This window comes from Polyergus mexicanus, unplaced genomic scaffold, assembly GCF_030449975.1.
Source record: "Polyergus mexicanus isolate NDT 795.1 unplaced genomic scaffold, iyPolMexi1.0 SCAF_1, whole genome shotgun sequence".
Taxonomy (NCBI): domain Eukaryota; kingdom Metazoa; phylum Arthropoda; class Insecta; order Hymenoptera; family Formicidae; genus Polyergus; species Polyergus mexicanus.
Window position 1 is genome coordinate 8,374,049 of NW_027223321.1, and position 24,029 is coordinate 8,398,077.

General features: G+C 39.6%; 1 long non-coding RNA gene and 1 pseudogene across 1 annotated transcript; one reads left to right on the forward strand and one right to left on the reverse strand.

Moving 5' to 3' along the window:
• The first annotated feature begins 3,635 nt into the window (after positions 1–3,635).
• LOC138937543 (uncharacterized) lies at positions 3,636–8,804 on the forward strand (annotated as a pseudogene).
• A 684-nt stretch (positions 8,805–9,488) lies between these two features.
• LOC138933765 (uncharacterized) lies at positions 9,489–11,665 on the reverse strand. Its single transcript, XR_011447027.1, has 3 exons — positions 10,316–11,665; positions 9,752–9,907; positions 9,489–9,641 (listed from the first exon to the last, which is right to left on the reverse strand). It is a non-coding gene; the product is annotated as an uncharacterized lncRNA (long non-coding RNA).
• Positions 11,666–24,029: the final 12,364 nt, after the last annotated feature.

Below are 24,029 nucleotides of genomic sequence, written 5' to 3' on the forward strand. Positions count from 1 at the left end.
TGGCGCGAGGGATAGGTCGAGCGTACAGAGGTGAAGTCAATCACGAGACTTCTTTTCTAATTGTCAATGATAAAATGTATTTATAGTATATTTACAGTTATTTGGTTTGTGGTGGCCCTGAAAAGGGCCGTTTACGGGTTAACGCGGTGTGCGTTCCCGCCAAGTGATACGCGGCTCGGCTTTGGTTACGTGGAGGGAACCGATGCGCAGTAGCTCGTGCGAGGATGGAAGAGTTGGTGTAGTCCTGGGGTGCGTATAGCCAGGCTCTTCCCGGTCCGTCCCTGTCTGCGTAGCCGCTTCCTGGGTGTTGGCCTCCCAGTCACTGTTAGATTGAGTACCGCTGTCCGCTACTTCCCGTGAGGGGTACTGAGTACCGCGATGGATTCGTATTGCCGGTTGCGACTGTGTCCAACTGTCTCGATGGTGAAGTGGAGAGGCCGCTAGCGGTGATAATAGCGGTGGCGGCAGGTTCCACGGCGTCGATGGTGATGTGTATCGCCGTACCCTGATGTCCCACTGACTCAGGAAAAAGCGTGGCGGTCGGGTGAATTCCACAGGCGCCAGCTCTATCGGGTGTAGCGTCCACTCCCTGAAGCTCGTACACGTATGGTTGCCTGTAAGTCCTGGTGTCTTTTCTCCCTCACTGATGGGCTGCCGACTAGTCCCGGGTGAAGTGGGAGGCAGCTGTGGTCGAGGAAGACTCAGGTCCTGTGGTACTACAGGAGGCAGCGTAGGCTGTCGCTAATTCAAAAGAATTCGTGAGCTCGAACTGACTGACGGGCAGGAGGTCCTCTCCGCAGTCAGAGCGGGCTGCGAATTGAAGGCTTCTCGCCGTGCACCGTCTTATAAGCCCCACTCACTGGATTTCACTTGCTGGCGCTCACTCCCGCTCGTGGCCGCCTCACGGTAAGCCTTCGTGGCTCGCGCGGTGCTCGCGCGCGGGTTTCACGTGCTCCGCGCGTGAGAATTCGTTCGCGCGTCTACCGGGTAGTTCGTGCGTAATTGTGGTGGTTTCTCGAGCCGCCACATATTTTTATACTTGTATCCCTTGTTACTAACACTGGATTACGCATATCATTGCCACGTCTATGCGCATTTGTCGCCAGTAATATATTTTTGTATTTCATTTTATCATCGTCATTGTATACGTCACCGTCGGGTATTCTCTTGAAAATCAACTCGTAGAGACCTGGTGTTCTCACGTATCTTATTCCACCGATAATTATATTGTCATCTTTATCCACATCAAAAATTTTATCACCAAGCATCATTCCTTCGTTGCAAAATTCAACACCGTAAACATAATCCATACTGTTATTTTTATCTTGACTCAAAATAGCTCCCACATATTTTTGCCCTAGTGGACCCAGATGTGTGCGCAATATATTTTGACCCTCAGACGTTTGTAATTGATGTTGAACCGACGTCACAAGCGTTTCAGGTATGGTTTCAAAAATTTCTTCCACATACGGAGACAATCTTTCGTGCAATATTTGACTCGATTATACATCTTTTATCAGAGTAGAAGTAACCACATTCGATAATTGTTTCATTCGCTTACGTTTCGATTGGTTTGGAGTAGAAGTTATTAGCGAATCGTTCAATGATATATTTGACCTTGTTCGCTTTGTTCCAGACTCTTTTTTTAGATGCTTGTCTTCGAGCATACTCGATGGTTCGATTTTCGCTTCATTAGATTCCACATTGATTATATTTTCGACAAGTTGTTTTAGAGGTTTGATAATTGGTTTAAAGTGCCTCTCCAATGCGACGTCTTCCTCCATTTGACCGGTTTTTAAAGAACGATATTTTTTGCGGATTGATTCGCTCGTTTTTACAATCTCTCTCGCAATCTTCTCACGATTGTCACTGTCAATCGTCGTCGTCATGTTGCGCTCGGACGAAAATTTTTAGACGTTGTTCGATCGATGTATCGATAGCGACTAATTACTTTACGGTATTGCAAAATCGTTAAATCCTTTTCGATATCGTCCATTAGTCTGTAAACTGTTTTTATCAATCATCACACTACAAATACATACTTGTGTTGTTAACATTTCTGACAGAATGCGCGAAAATCGTCGTAAGACATGCCAGTATTTACATGATCGTTGTATACATGTTTAAGTTTGTAACATCTTGTTTAAACAAAATCGGTAAATTTGCAATGTCCTGTATGAAATGCTTGGGTATCTTGGCATACGTTTGACAAAGATAGAAACAGTCGACGCTCGAGTGTCGACTCATTGCAAAGTACTCTCTTATCGTATCTTGCTTATCGCACGCCACGTCGTCAAAAATAAAAATGGAATTCGGAAGCGCCTCGCTCGGTGGAATTACGTCACTATTATTAGAGAATGTAAAATAACCAATTTCATCGATCGATAATAGCAAATTTTCCAAATATCGATATTTCGGTTGTTGAAGTGATTTCGAGTATACGTACACATTCTCGAAATGTACACCGTGTGGACTTTTTATCAAACTTATCAACACGTTAGTCTTACCGCAATTCGAAGGACCGCAAATGATACCGCGTATAATAGTCGGCAGCATGTTTCCATGCCAGCGTATTCCTTTCTCGGACATTACTCGTGTTTTATCGTCAAAATTTATCACTTTGATTATCGTCTCTTGTCGCGCGAACCGCATGTTTGCTCTCGCGAATCTCAAATCAGATTTTGGAAAATGAGTCATCGAGGCCCTATTTATAGAGGCGCACCGAATCGAAACCGCTCAGTCTCAAAAATGTTTCTTCTTCTATCGGTTAACAGCGATATTCTCGAGCTTACCACCGAGCAGTTACAGATTATCTCCAAGATTGTTTTACTGCGAGACTTTGGTAGCTACGTGGAACAATTGTGGGACAAGCTTCCCGAACATATAAAAGCTGACTCAGAGGTTCAACAGTATCGTCGATGCACGCGACATTATAATTTGTCGTGGCAGCAAACACATTTCGACGGTCCAACACCGTTAATAAAAAATTGTGACAAATGTCAGCAAAAATTATAAGAGGTAGCGGTTTGTTAAATCGTGCGATAAACGCTCTTCCTATCGAATTACATATTCCAGGCTATCAGTTTTGCGGACCAGGAACTCATTTAGAAACACGATTGGCTAGAGGCGATCGAGGTATCAATCCATTGGATGCCGCGTGTCGCGAGCACGACATAGCTTATTCCCGAAGCAACGATCTTGGTCAACGACACGTTGCGGATAATATACTCGCCACGAAAGCGCGAACGCGTATTACCGCGAGAGATTCGACTCTTGGCGAAAGAGCAGCCGCTACAGCTGTTTGGGCGGCTATGAAGGCAAAGACAAAATTCGGTATGGGGCTGAAAACAAAAAAATCATCGATGAAGAAAAAGACTGCGAAAAAACGAATACTTCCTATAGCGAAGCGCGGTGGTATCTTACCAATTTTACCATTATTGGGAGTTCTCGGTTCGTTGGCTGGCGGAGCCGCGGGAATCGCGAAGGCGGTGAACGATAGCAAGGCGACGCAACGTCAGCTTGAAGAAATGCAGCGTCATAATCGCGCCATGGAAGGTCACGGACTTTATCTCGCTCCATACAAGCGTGGACGAGGGTTCTCAACAGCAGCCAAGAAAAAAAATGTCAAAATAAAAATGCCTGCCGGTGTAACAACTAATGTACAATTGGAACAGCTTGCAAGACGTATGTGTATACAATTTTTTAGATGTGTTTTCATGCGTAATAATTTACCGATAAACGGTATACGACGAAATGAGAGCGGTATCGTCAATTTGGATGACGTCGATGGTTCCGGTACTCATTGGGTTGCGTATGCAAAGAGGGGAGATCGTGTAGTATATTTCGATAGTTTTGGAAATCTGCGACCGCCCAAGGAATTAGTGCGATATTTTGGACAGAATGTTGCAAATATAGAATACAATCACACGGCCTATCAAAATTATAATCAAAGTATTTGTGGACAATTGTGTCTTGGATTTCTTCAAACGGTCGATGATCGATATAAATTTAAAGCCTGACAATTCACCATCGCGACTCAGTATTCGTTTGACTGTTTTCCAGCATGTCACTTACACTTACGTTGACCGGCAAGAGTAGCGCGCTTGCTGTAAGTTACTTTCCGGCTATAGATTTAGACGATGGCGATTACGAGCTTGGTTTAACGGACTTTGAAACGTATCATACGATATCGAACGTGAATTCTTGGAATAATAAATTTTATTTTGATAACGACGATAAGGAAATTACGATTCCCGAGGGATCGTACGAATTACACGCTATAAACGAATATCTCCGACATGCAATTTTACGACATCGACGCGTAGTTGATTCCAACGATATTGTTGATGGCGAAGAACACAATGAATATCCAATAACGTTTCGCACTAATCATAATACGCTAAAAAGTGAAATCAAATGTGTCTATAGAATAAATTTTAGTAAACCGGGCAACGTTGGATCGTTGTTGGGATTCTCGTCGAATCGTATATTACAGTCTCGGAAATGGCACGAATCGGATGTACCGATAAATATTATTAGCGTAAATATTATTCGTATAGAATGCAGCGTAACCACTGGCGCGTACAACAATGACAAGCGCGTACACACGATACATGAATTTTCACCGAGCGTGCCGCCACGATATAAAATATCGGAAACGCCAGCACAGATTATTTATCTACCAATCGTCGCACGGAGCATTACTGATTTAACGATACGCATTGTTGATCAAGAAGGACATTTGCTCGATTTTCGAGGAGAGGAAATTACCGTAAGATTGCATATACGGCGGCGGCAAAAATAAAGCGTTAGACAAATGAAATGTTTGTGTTGAACGGAAGCACGGAGCACGCGAGAGACAATATCTTTGTGAGGGACAATATTTTTGCGAGAAGGCGAGTGACTGCTGTATCGGGTGACAATAATCAGATATCTGGTTACGCTAAAAAGAAGCTCAGCGCGTTGAATCGCGAGTTTTTAAAATCATTGGGATTCGTCGTACGAAATACTTAACAATATGATTGACATCTTGAATATCGGAGATGAGCCGATCTTTGACGACCGTATCGTCAAGATTGAGACTCATACGTACAATCCATACGCCAACACAACGCTTGGATATAACGACGAGATACGGATACGGATACAACATCAAGATTTGTACACGTTAGCTTGTGAAAGTTTTCTATACGTCGAAGGAAAGTTGATGGTGCGTAAAATAGCTGATGAGGGAAGAGTGGTATTGGGAAACAATTGTGTTGCGTTTATGTTTGATGAACTTCGATATGAACTCGACGGTGTGAAGATTGACCGCAACAAAAACGTTGGAATAACTTCCACGATTAAAAACTATATTTCTCTATCAACCGAGAAAGGTAAAATCTTGGGGAATGCTGCGTGGAATATGTCACATAATGCTATTGAATCTTACTTCAATTTTTGCGTGCCGCTAAATATACTATTGGGTTTATGCGAAGATTATAAGCGAATTGTGATCAACGCTCGTCACGAATTAATTCTGATACGTTCGCGCAACGACAACAATTGCATATTTGGACATGCTTCGGCTGAAGCTGATATCGAATTATTCAAGATACAATGGCGTATGCCACATGTAATATTGAGCGAGGTCAATAAACTATCCTTGCTGCGCGCGTTGGAAAGTGGGCGATACTTGAATATCAGTTTTCGCTCTTGGGATCTATACGAATTTCCTCTATTGCATAATACGACCAAGCATTCGTGGACCGTGAAAGGCGCCTCTCAGCTGGAGAAGCCGCGATACATGACCTTTACGCTGCAGACTGGCAGAAAAAATGCTGTGTCAAAAGATATTACTACATTCGACGACTGCAAATTGACCAACGTTAAACTCTATCTAAACTCGGAATTTTATCCCTACGATGATTTGAATTTAGATTTCGATAAAAATAGATTCGCCCTCTTGTTCGATATGTACTCTCGTTTTCGCAAATCTTATTACGGGTGTGATAATGATGATGTGCTATTAAACATTTCAAAATTTCTACATTGCGGTCCTCTCGCGGTTATCGATTGCTCGCGACAAAACGAGTCTGTCAAAAATTCCACCGTGGACGTGAGATTAGAGTTTGAGTGCAAGGAGGATATACCGACAAATACTACCGCCTATTGTCTCATCTTGCACGATCGCGTTGTCGAATATTGCCCATTGACCAACGTAGTTTGTAAAATTACCTAAATCAGCAAATATTCCCTCCAATGTCAAAATATAAAAAGATTGAGATTTTGACGATCGGCAACAGTCGTACATCGTTCTTGCAATTGTACGGTAATATTATCATCATGATCGCGCCAACGTTTTTGGATTTGCAGGGATTCATTATCGGGAGAAACTTTGTCGTGAAGGAAGTAGCGATATTGAGAAATGGATCTGTTCTCTCTCATTACTTTTTTGCAAGTCCCGTACCATGGCGTGCGCTTACAAAATCTGAGAGATGCCAAGCTTCATGGTTAATCGGACATCATCATGGACTTCAATGGAAGGATGGGAACGTTCCATACAGCTTCACTAGGCGTTTGATTACGAGAGCTGTGATGGGTGCGACGGAAGAGGAAGATGGAACATCGACTATCGTGTACGTTAAAGGATGCGAAAAACGAGAATGGCTGGTCGATATAATTGACGATGATGCGAGAAACGACGTTATTATTGAGACCTTGGATGCGGACTATGAAGATATCACTTCGTTAAATAAGCTAGATGTTACTAATACTATACGCTGTGAAAAACATTTGAAAAATTGCGCTTTACAAAATGTATTTAAAATATTCAATTGGTGGACGAATCATCGTAAAGATTCACCCAAACATTATTTAGAATAAACTATTGTTAAAATATATTTTATTCTCTTTTATTCTTCCCTTTTCCTCTTTCTCCCAGTACGCGTGTATTAAATTTCAGTACGTCACGTTAGATAGCGGCGTCAGCCACCTTATCAGGCTACAGATGTTACATTTTAGTACATGCACATAGACTTTAATATTTGAATGGTGTATAAATAATTTTGTCGTTCAATAACCGTTCAAAGCCGTTCGATAGTCGTTCAAAGCTGTTCAATAGCCGTTCAATAGCCGTTCATAGCCGTTCGATAATGGTTTACATATTATAATAATATATTATTCATATTTAAAAGACTTTAGATATTTGCTCGTGGAAACATGCTAACTTTTGTTTTCTTATCAAGAGCTGAGAGTAAGCGTTCTTCGTAAGTGATACATCTCCTACTCTAAAATGTTTGAGACAATATCTATCCCGTTATGTTCGTCACAGTGTTTGACAGAAGTGAGTGACGAAAAGTGTTGTTAGTAAAATTAAAATAAAGCAAAAGTTAATAAAAATATTTCACCTTAATCTGGTAAGTAGTGTTCAGTGTTTTGACATGTGTGTGTGTGTGTGTGTGCGACATTATTTGTGATATTTGTTAATCAATAATATATTTCAGTTCGTGCATATTGACGTCATCCACCGCTGATACATGCGGTAGATGAGAGGAAATTTGCGTTGGGCGCACGCCAATTTGTGGGGCGATACTCGCGAAGCCCGCGAGTGTGCATCCGTGCACCCAACGCAATACTCCCCCTCTCCTACGACCCCGCGCCTACGGTTCCGCCGCGGTCCCCCTCCCCCCTCACCGCGGACCCCGCGCCAAAGGTTCCGCCGCGGTCCCCCTCCCCCCTCTCCTACGACCCCGCGCCTACGGTTCCGCCGCGGTCCCCCTCCCCCCTCTCCTACGACCCCGCGCCTACGGTTCCGCCGCGGTCCCCCTCCCCCCTCTCCGCAGACCCCGCGCCTACCGTTTCGCCGCGGTCCCCCTCCCCCTCTCCGCGGACCGCGCGCCAACCGTTCCGCCGCGGTCACCCCCGCGTGACGTCATTCCCACCCCCGTGACGTCATACTCCCCCCACCGTGATGTCATACCCCCCCGCCGGTTTCCCCTTGCCCCTCACCCACCCTCAGATTACCATGGCTTAGAACCCGCATAGTATCACTACTATTGACATATACTTGACCTGAATATAATTACTATTGCTACTTGAGTATACCATGGTATCTTTTTCAGGTACTATTGATGGTTCTCACATTAAATTAGACAAACCTATGGAAGATCCCGATTCTTATATTAATCGGAAACAATATTATTCTATTCATATGCAAGAAACAGTTAATATCACAATATGAAATTTATAGATGTATTTATTGGATATCCAGCTTCTGTTCATGATGCAAGAGTTTTTCGAAATTCAACAATACGTAATGATCTACATGAATTTTGTGGAGGTAAAGTGAAAGTAAATAATGTCAGAAAAAAGATTTGTATCAAACTTCATATAACAAAACTTGGTTTCTTAATATTATATTATAATACTTTTTAGATAATTATTATTTCTAAGGCGATAGTGCTTATCCTTGTTTGAAACAACTGATTGTTCCATATAAAGATAATGGACATTTGACACGTGCACAAAGGATATTCAATCAGAAATTAAATTCATGCAGAGTTATTATCGAAAATGCATTTGGATGTCTCAAGCAAAGATTTCGTCAATTATATCATTTCAAATTACAAGATATAATACGAATGGTGCGTGTCATACACGCATGTTGTGTATTGCATAATATAGCTAATTTACAAGAATTAGAATACTTTGAACAACAGTTAGATGATGAATATCCTGAAATCGAAATACAAAACAGACAAATTGAAATAATCGATAATGCAAGAGAATATGAGGGTGATGTAACAGGAGCGCATGTTCGTTAACAAATATGTAATTTATTGGCTACTCGATAAAAATAAAATAATATAACAAAACATAGAATAAAAAGTATTTTATTATATTATGTTATACATATATACTAGAATGCCAAAATTATATATACTAGATTATATATACTAGATGCCAAAAACAAAAAAACAGTATTATATTTTTATCATTATATAATATAAATTATATAATATAAATATAATAGACATTATACAGTCTTTAATATTATATTAAGATAATATTAAACAAAACAAAAAAAAATATTATATTTTACATTAAGATATACTAAATAACAAAGCATAAAACTTTAAAACTATCAGTCAGATTTTAACTTTAAAAATAAAAGTCAATGTCTAATTATTATTTTGCTTATTAAGAAAAGCTTTAGATAAATTATTTCTTTCTTCTCTTATTTTATTAGCAATGGTTAGAGCCGTGGCACATAAAAAAACTTAAACAGTAAAACTTAAGACGTAAGCGAATTTACCAATCACGGTCGAACAGGTAAGGCAGCCATATTGAAACGTAGGCTACGCTGAAAATTCCGTATGGTTGAAATTCTTAAGTTTTAAGTCTTACTGCTTAAGTTTTTTTATATGCCCGGGCCCTTAATTGCTCTTCTATTTTATGTAAATATGTTTGATACATTTGTGTCATTTGTTTTCTTCTAATACTTGTTTATTTTCTTCTAATACTTGTTTATCTCTTTTGATTTTATTAAGCCTTTCTTCTTGAATATGATCTGTAAGTTGTTTTATACTTTCTTGACAAGTTTGTATAATTCGTGCTGTCGTGCCCATTTGTCTCTTGCAATTTTTGTCTTGGAATTTTGCCTGTATATATATATATATATATGTATATGTTATATTAATATTATTGTTATTAATTATTATCTTATATATTATTATATTTACTGATCAAAATAAAATAGTAATATTTGTACATTAATTTCATGTTGCTGTTCTTGAATAGATGCGTCTTGCTTATTGCTGGTTTTTCATTTGTTGTTCCTGGTTCTTCAAATATTGACTGAAATAAATTTTGATTGGTCGATGCGTTAACTTCTGTTGGATTTTGTGTATTTTCTATTTCAGTGAATCTATAATGATATTTATAAATATTATTTATACATTCATAATATAATATTTTAACGTATATATATTCATGACCTATTATAAAACTTAATTATTTATTGACTCATTTTTGCAATGTTATTAGTATGATATATTAGTATGATACGTAATGCATATTGTTCGTATTACGGCGTAGGTAAGTATAATTACGTAGATAATGAAATAATTTATTAATTATTAGTTAGGGTTTATTAATTCTAGTAGTTTTAGGGTTTATATTAATTCTAATATTTACAAAATGCATACTCTACATATTTACAAATGCAGACTCTACATATAAATTGTAACGTTCACTATACAAACTTTAATGTATATACACATATATACATATTATAGTATACAATTTGTATGGTGATACTACTGCTACAGGTTACCGGGCTTCGTCCTCTTCTCCCGTATACGAATGACGTATCTTCCAAAAGGAGTTGACCAAACTCTCTTTCTATCTTCGCCGGCTGCTTTTCCCTTTGCATCGTACTCCGTGAAGCTTCGCCGAATAGGCTCATCTTCTTTAGACATGGGTGGGAAATACTTTCCGTGGGCTAAACTCCTCGTAGAGTATTCCCATGTCCCTGCCTTGGCATTTGCCCAACGACCCGGGAAAACCACGGATCAAAAACCTATGGGTAAAGTAGTCCTTCTGTTAAATGTTTAGTTTGAGGAACTTCGGCTATACTTGATTCCCGTAGATTTTTTTTCCTTTCCCCGGAGCGAAAAGTTTCCGCTGGAAAATAAAACATATTTCACGCAGTATATATAGATCAATAAAAGTTTAATAAAATAAAGAATATTTAATATCCCCCCTCTCTTGCGGGAGTCAAAATATCATTTATTGAATTAAACAGGAATAAACATTTTCTTATTTTGAACTGGGCTCTGACCTAATTTAGTTCCCTACACTCCTGTCTATAAAAGGAGCTAACCTATCTGCGTGAACCACCTTTTTCTTATGCCTAAATGTTTTCCGAATACAGTACACTACATCGTTGAGTCTTTTAACTATGAAGAAAGGTCCTTTTCAACTGCTTTGTAACTTCGAACCTTTACATTTAACTCTACGGGGATTATAAAACCAGATTTTCTGCCCTTCCTGAAATAGAAGTTTCCTAGTTCGACGATCGTACCAATTCTTCACTCGAGAAGATTTTACATTCATCCATTCTCTGACCGTGGAATGTATTTTTTCCAATTTTTCCCGTAACGTTGCAACAAAATTTTCTAGTGGAAGCGATTCCTTCTTTAGACCCTTTGGAGGACTTCCTCGTATTAAATCTACAGGTAACCTTAGGTCTCGAGCAAACCATAATTCCGCAGGAGTCATTCCAGTAGCCTCATGCCTTGAAAATCTATAGGCTAAAAGGAACATGGGAACCCATCGATCCCAATCTCTCTGATTCTAAGAAATATATTTTGCTAAATAATTAATTATAATCTAATGTTGTCGTTCGACCTGACCATCAGACTGAGGTTGCAAAGCGGTAGTCCGAGTCTTCCTAATACCAAGAAGTTGTACTAATTCTGAAAATAACTTCGATTCAAAATTCTTTCCCTGATCAGTGTGGATTTCCGCAGGCACACCATGTCTGGAGATAAATTGACTGACGAAAACTTCTGCCACTGTTCCTGCTCTAATATTCTTCAAGGGAAAAGCTTCCACCCATTTAATGAAGCAATCCACGATCACAATTAAATATCTATTTCCTGATGAAGTTGTCGGAAACGGACCAAGAATATCCATTTGAACTCTTTGAAAGGGATTTCCAACATTATAAATTTGCATTAGAGACTTCCCTTTTCCTATGAGACTCTTTTTGGAAATACAAATTTTACATGACTTGCACCAGTCCTCAACATCTTGTTTGCAAGTCGCCCAATAAAAGCGCCTGCAAACCTCATGTATTTGAACTATCATGTATTTCCTCTAAAATTTCCTTCACCCGTTTACGAGGGACAATTAGCTGAAAAAAATTAGATTTAAAATTCGGAGCTTCCCATTTTTTGTAAAGAATCCCATCTTGAAGAACTAAAGCATCCCAATACATCCAGTACAACTGAGCAGAAATATCTTAAGTTGCTAACTCAGAACGAAGGTGACGTATTCCTTCTCTTTTTCCTCGAAGAATAATTGCGATACTAGAATCTTTTTCCTGATCGCCATTCTTCTAAATTTTCTCTTTCAAGCACTATTCGAGCAACCACTTTCTCATCCTCAATTGTGTTTCTCCTCTCAACCTTAGCACAATATTCACATCTATGAGTCTCACACCACCGTCTAGATAATCTATCGGTATTTGTGATTCTCCTTTTCGATGAACCACTTCAAAGTCATATTCTTAAAGTCTTTCCAACCAACGAGCCAGTTGTCTTTCTAAATCCTTAAAGGACATTAACCATTTTAAGAAAATATAGTCCGTGCGAATTAAAAATTTCCGACCTAAAAGATAATGATGGAAGAATTTTATAGCGTCAATAATCGCTAGTAACTCACGGCGAGTCACGCAGTAGTTCCGTTCAGTTTTATTAAACACTCGACTAAAAAAGCAATAACTTTTTCTTTCCCTTCCTGTTTCTGAGATAACACTGCACCAATTTCGATATTCGAAGCATCCGTGTCTAATAAAAACTCGCCTTCCCCTTTTAGAAAAGACAAAATCAAAGATGACAGCATTTACTTTAATTTTTCAAAGGCGCTTCTACAATTATCTCCCCAAACAAATTTAATCTGATTTTCCGTTAATGTAAATAGAGGTTTAGCAATCAAAGAAAAGCCTTTTACGAGTTTCCGATAATATGAGCAAAATCCGAGAAAACTTCGTAATTGTTTCTTAGTATGAGGCGCCGGCCAATCTCTAATGACAGCGATCTTTTCAGGATCCGTAGCAATGCCTTCAGCCGAAATTACATACCTCAGATATTTCACACTTTTTAAAAATAAAACCCATTTCTTGGGATTAATTTTTAAATTTGCTTCCCGTAATCGTGAAAACACAATTTCAAGATTTTCTAACATTTCATTAAAAGTTTTTCCGAAAATTATTATATCATCCAAATAAACTAAACACTTCTTTGATAAAATTCCTTGTAAAACTTTTTCCATTAATCTCTCAAATGTAGTAGGGGCGTTACATAAACCAAAAGGCATTATTGTAAATTGCCATAATCCTCTGCCAATAGAGAAACCCGTTTTATCCTTGTCTTTTGAACGAATTTTCAATTGCCAATAGCCACTTTTAAGATCAAGTATAGAAAACCAAACGTTACCTGAGAGCTGGTCTAGAATATCATCTATTCTAGTGTAACGGTTCTCCTGTCCCGCACGCCGATGCCAGTAGAAGGGTGAAACTCCAACTTACTTTACCTCGGCATAAGCGGTTCAACAATTAGGTTTACTCAAGCGATTATCAAAGTCTAACATTGAGCTGTATTATATGTACAATGAAACATGCGGGAACGGTGCGTACAGAGTTTCGCGTGAGCGGTGGTTGTTCACAATACGACATGCAAGGGCGGTGCGTACAGAAATTCGCGTACAGAGCTGCGCGTGTGGCTGGTGCGCGTAGAGCTCGGGAAGCGAGCGCGGCTCATGCGGACGTGTTCTGCTATCGCGGTGTTCGCATGCGAGTAAACTAGGGTTATTCTAAGCGGGACAGAATGGATCTTAAATACTACGGGTGTCGCGTGGCCTTCGTTCGTAATTCCAACGGCCTGACTATCCTATCCTGAGAAGGACGGGACGTCGGCGCCTTCTGCGGCCTACCCTTAGAAGGGCTAGCGCGCTTGTGTAGTCTAAAGGCCGGGTGTACAGGTGGAGTCGACGCGATACTGACGGAAATCGTAATATGGCTCTACACTTATAATGCGCGGTATGTATAGTGCGGCCTTCGATACAAACAGGTCGCGGTATATACAAGGCGATACTAGAATCTATTAGAGCGCGGAGACCAAAGCGGTCTTTCGGTACAAACGGGTCGCGGTATATACAAACGGTCTTATGATATAACGCGGTGCGGACTTATCAACTAGCAGGAGGCGCCATCCCAGCAACCGGGGAGCCCGGCCTAACTACGGGAAGCCCTTAGCCTGGTGCAACGCGGGGTATCAGGAGGCGCCGTCCCAACAACCGGGAAGCCCGTAGCCTGGTGTAACGCGAGAGTCGGTTCCGGAGAGTTGTACGTGATAGGAATCGGGAACTGGTAACGGTACGCTCGCCGTAGCGCCTTATATACCGGCGGCCGGCCTCCCCCTCACGCGAGTCGGCGCGTGGTGGGGCGGCCCCACGGTGGGGCCGAGACACGGGTGTGGAAGTTTAGGAGCGCCATAGGCGCCGAGCCTCAGAATTGCGGGCTGCTGGTCGGCCCGCGAGGCTAGTAACGTATCGTTACACTAGGAAGGGGATATGAATCTTTTACCGTCACATTGTTTAATTTCCTATAATCCACGCAGAATGTGAAGATACCATTCTTCTTTCTCACCATTATGGCTGGAGAAACCCAAGCACTTTGTGATTCTTCAATAATTCTTTGTGTTTCCATATCCTCAAGAATTTTATTAACTTCTTTCCTTATGTGAATAGAAATACGACGAGATACCTGTTTTATGGGGAGTGAGTCTTTCGCGTTTATAACATGTTGAACAACATTACAATTTCCAGCTACATTATTGTTAGAAAATACATCCTGATAATTACTAAAAAAACTAGTAAAAATCTCTTTCAATTGCTAAATTTAATGAAGTAATTTTCTCCAATTGAAGAGTACGTTTAACAAAATTGTCCGACAAAGTTGAGATAAATTGAGCACACGCGATCTTATCTCGAACTGCGTGCGGGCATTCCGGATAAGCCAAACGGGATAATCTCTCTATTTCAGTACCAAAAGTTGCTAAATCTTCCCCAAATATTCGTCTTCTATTTGTAAAGAGGGAATAATAATTTTGAGTTAAACTTCCTTCTCCGAAAAGAAGTTCAAGTTTAGATTTCATTAGTCGGAGTGACTAATTTAAATTTTCTACATTTTCTATCGTTTCTAATACCGTACGCGCTTTTCCCCGCAAACTAGCAGCTAACACCGTAGATTGTGTTGCATCATTCCACTTATTCGCTCGTGCAATGAGAGAAAATTGAGAGAGGAACTCCCGCAGCGGAACTTTCCCATGAAATGTATCGGGTTTTAATTTTATTCCCAACTCTACGTGCATGTTAATTTCCCCGCGCCTCCCGTGTTTCCGTCCTGCGAATTCCCGGCTCTTAAAATTGAGGGACTTAGCTCGTTTCTTTGCTGCAAGAGTTCAGCCTCTAATTGCCGTAGCCTCGCTGCGAGCTCCGTCTCCCTCCGAGCTTGCTCCTCACGCATCCCTCGCATCTCCTCAGGTATTGTTCCAAGCGACGCTGTTTCCGTTGCGGACCTCACATCATCTGTAGACGGTGTCTCCGCCCTCGCATGGGTTCTCCTTGGTGAATGTACCGTACTCATTATATATACCAGTGTCGATTTCTATTTTGATTCCGGACGAGCCCCCAAAATGTTGCGCTCTCTGACGGTCAACTCCCACTCCCTCGTTCGAAATGAGTACGTACTCGTAAGTAAGAAAACTTTAATAATAGGAACTGGTAAAGGACAATATTGGACAGTAATAGAATTCGTATGAGTCGCGCGTGATAGCCAGCCATCGGAGAAAACGTCCTCACGGCACGACAGTTCCGGATTAAATCCAACATGGCGTCAGAAAACATCTAAAAACCGTTGTTTATTAACAACTTCTCTGACGACGATCTCCCGGAAACGTCAAAGAGAACAAATTCAGCATGCAAATCTAGGGGCGCAACAATATAAAAATATATTTTATATGGACATGATACTCGACTTCTGCTTATTTTTTTATTATTTGTGATCATATTTTTCTAGGATCTTTCTAATGATTTAAATTTATTCTCCACTTGTATATTTATTACATTATAGCCTACAGTGTACATTATAGCCTTGCATATTCATTTCTTCAGCTATTTTTTGCCATAATGTTTTTTGATTCTAATTTTTTTTATTATTAATAAATTTTCTTTTTCTTTATACAAACATAAAAATAATTTTATCCTTGCATCTGATCATGAAAACATATCTTCTCAATTTTCAATATTTTCTTGTATAACATTTTCTTCATAATTACCTTCTTGATTTTCTATTTGATTATTATTATCATTTAATGGAATAAATATTGACTTGTTGACAGTGCAAGTTAATGAGTCGCAAGTAAAATTAATATTGAGTGAGGTCAATAAACTATCCTTGCTGCGCGCGTTGGAAAGCGGGCGATACTTGAATATCAGTTTTCGCTCTTGGGATCTATACGAATTTCCTCTATTGCATAATACGACCAAGCATTCGTGGACCGTGAAAACCGCCTCTCAGCTGGAGAAGCCACAATACGTGATCTTTGCGCTACAGACTGGTAGAAAAAATGCTGTGTCAAAAGATATTACTACATTCGACGACTGCAAATTGACCAACGTTAAACTCTATCTAAACTCGGAATTTTATCCCTACGATGATTTGAATTTAGATTTCGATAAAAATAAATTCGCCCTCTTGTTCGATATGTACTCTCGTTTTCGCAAATCTTATTACGGATGTGATAATGATGATGTGCTATTAAACATTTCAAAATTTCTACATTGCGGTCCTCTCGCGGTTATCGATTGCTCGCGACAAAATGAGTCTGTCAAAAATTCCACCGTGGACGTGAGATTAGAGTTTGAGTGCAAGGAGGATATACCGACAAATTCTACCGCCTATTGTCTTATCTTACACGATCGCGTTGTCGAATATTGCCCATTGACCAACGTAGTTCGTAAAATTACCTAAATCAGCAAATATCCCCTCCAATGTCAAAATATATAAAGATTGAGATTTTGACGATCGACAACAGTCGTACATCGTTCTTGCAATCGTACGGTAATATTATCAGCATGATCGCGCCAACGTTTGTAGATCTGTAGGGATTCATTATCGGGAGAAACTTTGTCGTGAAGGAAGTAGCGATATTGAGAAATGGATCTGTTCTCTCTCATTACTTTTTTGCAAGTCCCGTACCATGGCGTGCGCTTACAAAATCTGAGAGATGTCAAGCTTCATGGCTAATCGGACATCACCATGGACTTCAATGGGAGGATGGAAACGTTCCATACAGCTTCGCTAGGCGTTTGATTACGAGAGCTGTGATGGATGCGACGGAAGAGGAAGATGGAGCATCTCCTATCGTGTACGTTAAAGGATGCGAAAAACGAGAATGGCTGGTCGATATAATTGACGATGATGCGAGAAACGACGTTATTATTGAGACCTTGGATGCGGACTATGAAGATATCACTTCGTTAAATAAGCTAGATGTTACTAATACTATGCGCTGTGAAAAACATTTGAAAAATTGCGCTTTACAAAATGTATTTAAAATATTCAATTGGTGGACGAATCATCATAAAGATTTACCCAAACATTATTTAGAATAAACTATTGTTAAAATATATTTTATTCTCTTTTATTCTTCCCTTTTCCTCTTTCTTATCCCAGTATGCGAGTATTAAATTTCAGTACGTGACGTTAGATAGCGGCGTCAGCCAGCTTATCAGGCTACGGATGTTACATTTCAGTACATGCACATAGACTTTAAATATTTGAATGGTGTATAAATAATTGTTTTGTCGTTTAATTGTCGTTCGTTAGCCGTTCAATAGTCGTTTATAGTCATTCGATTGCCGTTCGATAGCTGTTTGATAGCCGTTCAAAGCCGTTCGATAGTCGTTCAAAGCCGTTCAAAGCCGTTCAATAGTCGTTCAAAGCCGTTCAAAAGCCGTTCAATGGTCGTTCGATAGTTGTTCGAAACCGTTCAAAAGCCGTTCAATAGCTGTTTATAGCCGTTCGATAGTGGTTTACATATTATAATATATTATTCATATGTAAAAGACTTTAAATATTTGCTCGTGGAAACATGCTAACTTTTGTTTTCTTATCAAGAGCTGAGAGTAAACGTTCTTCATAAGTGATACATCTCCTACTCTAAAATGTTTGGGATTATTAATATTTGGGAATATCTATCCCGTTATGTTTGTCACAAAGTGTTTGATAGTCAGAAGTGAGTGACGAAAAATTTAAATAAAAGAACGACGAATAAAAATGTTTCGTCTTAATCTGGTAAGTAGTGTTTAGTGTTTTGGCATGTGTGTGCGACATTATGTGTGATATGTATTAATTAATAATAATTTCAGTTCGTGCAAATTGATGTCATCCACCGCCGATACATGCGGTGGATGAGAGGAAATTTGCGTTGAGCGCACGCAAGCTTGTGGGGTGACACTCGCGAAGCCTGCGAGTGTGCATGCGTGCACCCAACACAATATGAGGACATATTTTATTTACGGCCTCTTTTCGGCTTGGAGCCGTATGAAGAAGAGGAGAATTGGAAGCCGGAGGAAGAGGAAGAGGAAGAAGTGTCGGATGAGGAAGAAAATTTGAAGGAAGAGATGGAGGAGGATTGGGAGGAGGATTGGGAGGAAGAGCTTGCGGCTCCAGGAGGATAATGTAAGTATCTATTTAAAAAAATATTAAATTTATATTAATATAATGTTTTTCTGTTTCAGAAGGAGCGCCGCTTATATATATATTTTTATTATTATTATTTTTATTATTATTATTTTTATTTCTATTTTTATTTTAACACACACACACACACATTGTAATATACACACAATTATTAAATAAACTTATTATTATTATTATTATAATTAAAGTATCAATTATTTCTGCACCTTCTTCTTTTCTTTTCCTACATGCATGCCTCGCGCTATCTCATCGGTACATGCATGCCTCGCGCTATCTCTCTTTATCTCTTTCTCCCGCGACGTCATCTTTTTCCAACACCAATGCGGACGCTATCCTTCTCCCTCGTGCCTGTGATCGCCTCGCGCTATCCTTCTCGCACCGTCTTGCATATGCTCTCTCTCGCACCGCTTTGCGTATGCTCTCTCTCTCGCACCGCCTCGCGCTATCCCTCTCTTACACATTGCGGACGCTTCGCGCTATCTCTGTCACACCTACTCGCGGCATCGTACCTTCGCGTTCCCTCTTCCCCGCGGCCCCCGCGCCAACCGTTCCGCCGCGGTCCCCCTCACCCTCGCCGCGGACTTCGCGCCTACCGTTCCGCCGCGGTCCCCCTCCCCCTCTCCGCGGACCCCGCACCATCCGTTCCGCCGTGGTCCCCCTCTCCCTGTCCGCGGACCCCGCGCAAACCGTTCCACCGCGGTCACCCTCTCCCTCTCCGCGGACCCCGCGCCAACGGTTCCGCCGCGGTTACCTCCGCGTGACGTCATTCCCACCCCCGTGACGTCATACCCACGTGACGTCCCCCCCCGGTGCCGTCATTCCCACACCCGTGACGTCATACCCCCCCCGTGACGTCATACCCTCCGTGACGTCTCCCCCCGCCCCATGACGTCATACCCCCCGCGCTGGTTTACCCTCATCCCCCTCAGAGGACCATGGCTTAGAACCCGCATAGTATCACTACTTTTACATTAGCTTTGCTAATCCCGAAGTACATCTCGTGAAAAAGGTGATACGCAAATAGGGCAACAAGGTTTATGTGAAATGGTTGGGATTTGATGCAACACTCAATTCTTGGATATATAAAAATAATATATTATATATATGTTAACAATAATATTAAAGATATTTTACAAATATATAAACAAAATTATACATTTTATAAAATATACATATAATTTTAATTTACAATAGATATACGTAATTTTTATTTACAATAAATATACTTATTTACAATGGTATTTTGTAATGTCCCCATAGTAGCGTGTCGGTGGTTTCGGATATACCGCTTATCATCGAATTGTATGAATTTAGAGCAATTTTTGTGTTGCGAATAGTGAATACTTCGTGTAATTTAGATCTTATACAAAACTGCTGACGCGTCATTTCAATCTCTTCGTTCAAACACCGCGTATAATCGCCGAACGTTATTGTTCTCGCGACGACGTTACTCTTGACATCTTTTACCTTTTTCGTGTTTTTCTTACTATCTACTCGTAACGCGTACGTTTTTGCCCTAAGCCCGACGAATTCGATCATGATAGCGCCATTATTTTCATCCTTCATTAAACCCAGTATCTTTTTATTCGCAAGCGGTATACTGTACCATTGTCCACCGCATAATCGCTGGTATCGAATCTGTCGACGTTGCGCTTTATATTCTCATATACATTTTCACACTCGATGTGATATATAAGACTGTCGATGTCGGTGTACATGACTTTACATTTCTCTCGATATATAGGTAGCATATAATCGTGGTGAAATTTGTACAAACATGTTTTGGATATGTCGAGTATACACATTCCCACGTAGATTGGTTTATTAAATTTAACTTCAGCAATTCAACGGCGATCAGATTCTCCGAAAACACGCCTTTACTGTGAAAATTTGGTTTTCTGATCATCGCCTCTGCACCATATCTTCCATCTCAATGTCTCACGAGCTTAATGTTAACGTGATTGCGCACATTTGCCATTATTTTGCCAAATGCCACATTATTCATTAATTCATATACATTTTTTTCGAAATCGTTTTTCGCGAGTGTTTGGAATTGTGTATTGAGTTTGATATAACTGCGAAGCCATGGAGATTGCGAAAACTGTAATATTCGATGTATTTTTGTAACGCGAAGTCCGTGTTGCGTGCATTGCTGCAGGTTGCGGTAATGTATGACGTAACGCTTCTTATCATATAAGGTTGCGAGCAGCTTATCTTGCCGCTACCGGGAGGTTTGTCGCGTGTTGGACAAAATGGTAGGTTGGTGTGCGCATCATGAACATGTCGCGTTATGAAATTTTTCCCATTCATCGGATGTTAAATTTACCATGGGGACATTAGCTGATAAAATTGTTCTTACACGCAGCGCTAAATTTTTTAGTTCTTCGACAAACTATAACATGCAATCGGTACCGCGACGAGAATGATACGCGGATAACGATTCGTCATACGAGCAATGTACATAATAAGCAATACTAAATACTTTGTGATGTTGGTAATTTCTCTCTTCCTCCGTCTTCTCCAAAACGCATTCTAAATCGGCGTACACAATGAATGGAAGCCGCTCTTTCCGATTATACTTGTTGAACGTAAGCCACCTTGTCCTTATCGCTCGATAATCGAATAACGCACTCGTTCCTCTCTAGATAGTCCACCGTATGTGATTGTAACTTGTCGTCTGATTCAAAGTAGCGTAAACATCTGTAAAAAGAAATAATTTTTTTTTGTTCAATTATATCTGCAATGTATTTTATTAAATATATACGTACCGATCGCAAATATATTTCTTCTACTCTTTTTTGCTCAATTGCTCACGAGCCTGGATAGATTCTTGATTCACGCGAAATGTCCAACGTTGTTGTCTTCCATGTACAGCAGGTTGACATGTTTGTCTCTCTTTAGCTCACTCAGAGGTCGGGACAATGTTTTGTTTCTCGATATTATATACATTTATAAAAATATCGTTGATAAGTTTGAATTTTTTGATTTGATTCATAGTCACTGGAAACTCAATGTCCTGGAGATTCAGTACTGTTGCATAATGAGAATACGAAGATTCCCGATCCACTTTCAATTTAGCTGGATGTAGAGCGGCGACTATAGACCACGCAAAACACGCATTGTCATTAGATTGCACGTTAATCATCCGCTCTTTTCATTATTATCGCCCGCGTTTATTTTATACAACATCCCGCGCGCAAAGGATTATATTTATTTATATTTACGGTTAAATCGACTATTCGCGACAATGCTCACCCGCTATCGCGTTCCTGAAATTTTTCGAGCAATGCTAAAGTAGGCTCGACAACGCGCCGCTCGTACCATTTGCGTAAATCGGATGTGCGAAAGAGTTCATAGTTTCTTGTATTGATACTTTTATGCGCGTTTATCACCCGTCACAAATTCAACATTGAATACTGTATTAACTTTCACATTAAAGTGTTTTTTCATAACATTTTGCACATCTTTGAGTACAATGTCTTTGGCATCCTGGAAAAATTGACGAGGCTCAATGTGATTGTGTTTTATAACCGCACCAGTCAATATGCGACTTTCGAACGCCGTATTGATCTTTCGCCAAATTAATTCATGTTATCGCGTGCTGCATCCTGCACCCGCATGTACTAAACGCCTACGTAATGAGTTTAATCCTTCGAATCGTGCAATTCGGATAATCAGCGATTGTCGAATCCCGATCAATAATCGTGGACGTTAGATTTGACTTTGCTCTTCCAACGATTCGATATATTCGTCGCATCGTTGCTCCCACGCAACGTATTCCTCTATCGAATTCATCCTTGCAGATTGCTCACGCAGATTTCGTTCGGCACTGCTTTCCGCCATATTTCCAAACTCATGCCAAAAATTTTTGCTAACAAGATGCGCTTATTAATAGCTCTTGTTTCGGATCTCCTGGCGAAAATACTGGCAGGATGTGCTTCTTTACCATGATTTTATATTCTATCTTGATGTCTCTTTCTATCATGTGTATCATATTTCAACTAAATTTTTATTTCACGGTTTGCCACGTACATTTTGATTAATGTCGATTATTGTATTTTTGTTGTCTAGAGATGATGTCGAATCCCAGGTACATCGCAAAAGTTTCAAATTACATGCAGTTAGTTAGTGAAATTTAACCAGTTTACATCCAAGTATGTTAATGAAATTTAACCATGAATATTATCCTTATATTGTATTTCACGATTTTGTCATGTTTTGACACGCGTTTGGATTCTGATATCTGAGAATGTTATCATCGCGAAGCAGCCGCACATCAGCGCTTGAAAAATTTATATTATATTGCATTTTTTTTGTGCGTTCAGCTAACAATAAATCTCCATCTGGGATTAATATTATCGCGAAGCAGCTGTACATCGGCGCTCAAATAGAAAAATTGAAAAAAATATCGCGTCGGCAAAAATCCCCACCACATTGCAATTTTGCAACGTTAATACATATTTTAAATATATTTAATACGTTCAGTATTGCATCGATCACGTGTGTGAAAGGTTCATATAAAAATGTATCCCACTGAAGGAAGCCGCATGAATTATTACGTTCCAATTCATAATGATGAAGCTTCACCATATAAGAAGAAGAAATATAACAAGTATTTTTTAATCAACTTAAAGAATTTTATACTTTAAAAAATTTTTATACTTTTTAAATATTTTTATAAATAATATTTTATTATTCCCTAGCAGTTCATTTGAGCCTCGTCGTGCGGTTTGTATACTTGGAAGACGATACGTCTCAACTCCGATTCATACAAATATTTGGACATTGGAATAAACGTTGGAGCTGTATTTTTGCGTGGAATTGGTTCTCGGCGATAATCGAGGCAATCAAATAATATTGCCAATCATAATATTGGCGCAATCAATTAATATTTATATATTTATTGATGGAAATCGTTGATGCAGAAACATACAGACATTGAACGACTTCTACAATCGACTGAAACTCCATTGCGAATTCGAGATTTGACAATTGAGATTGTTAAAATGTCTGATTCGAATATTATAAAAATAGGATTATCCAATAATTCTTTATATATGAAACCACCAACTCTATTATATTTATTCGATTTAAAAAAATGTTTATTTATTAATTATTGGTTGTGCGAAAATATGCATGTTGTAAATGAAAAATTACAACAATTTGTAACTGTTTTACAACGTAATAATATCGCTAATGTATGTGACGCTGCAAAAGTGATACATGAAAGTGATATGTTTAACAGCGAATCACTCATAGATTGCGAGTTATTGATATGTGCTGTAAATGATATTCTTCACGATGCTTGTGATAAATAAGTTATTTTACTATTTATCTATGAATTTAATTATTTATCCTATTTTATGTATGAATGAAAACGGTGTAATAGATATGCACAGTCTGCAAAACCATCATATTCCCTTACGTTATCCTTTTCCTATTCGTACGCTATGCCTCTCCTACACATTGCGAACGCCTTGTGCTATCCTTGTCACAC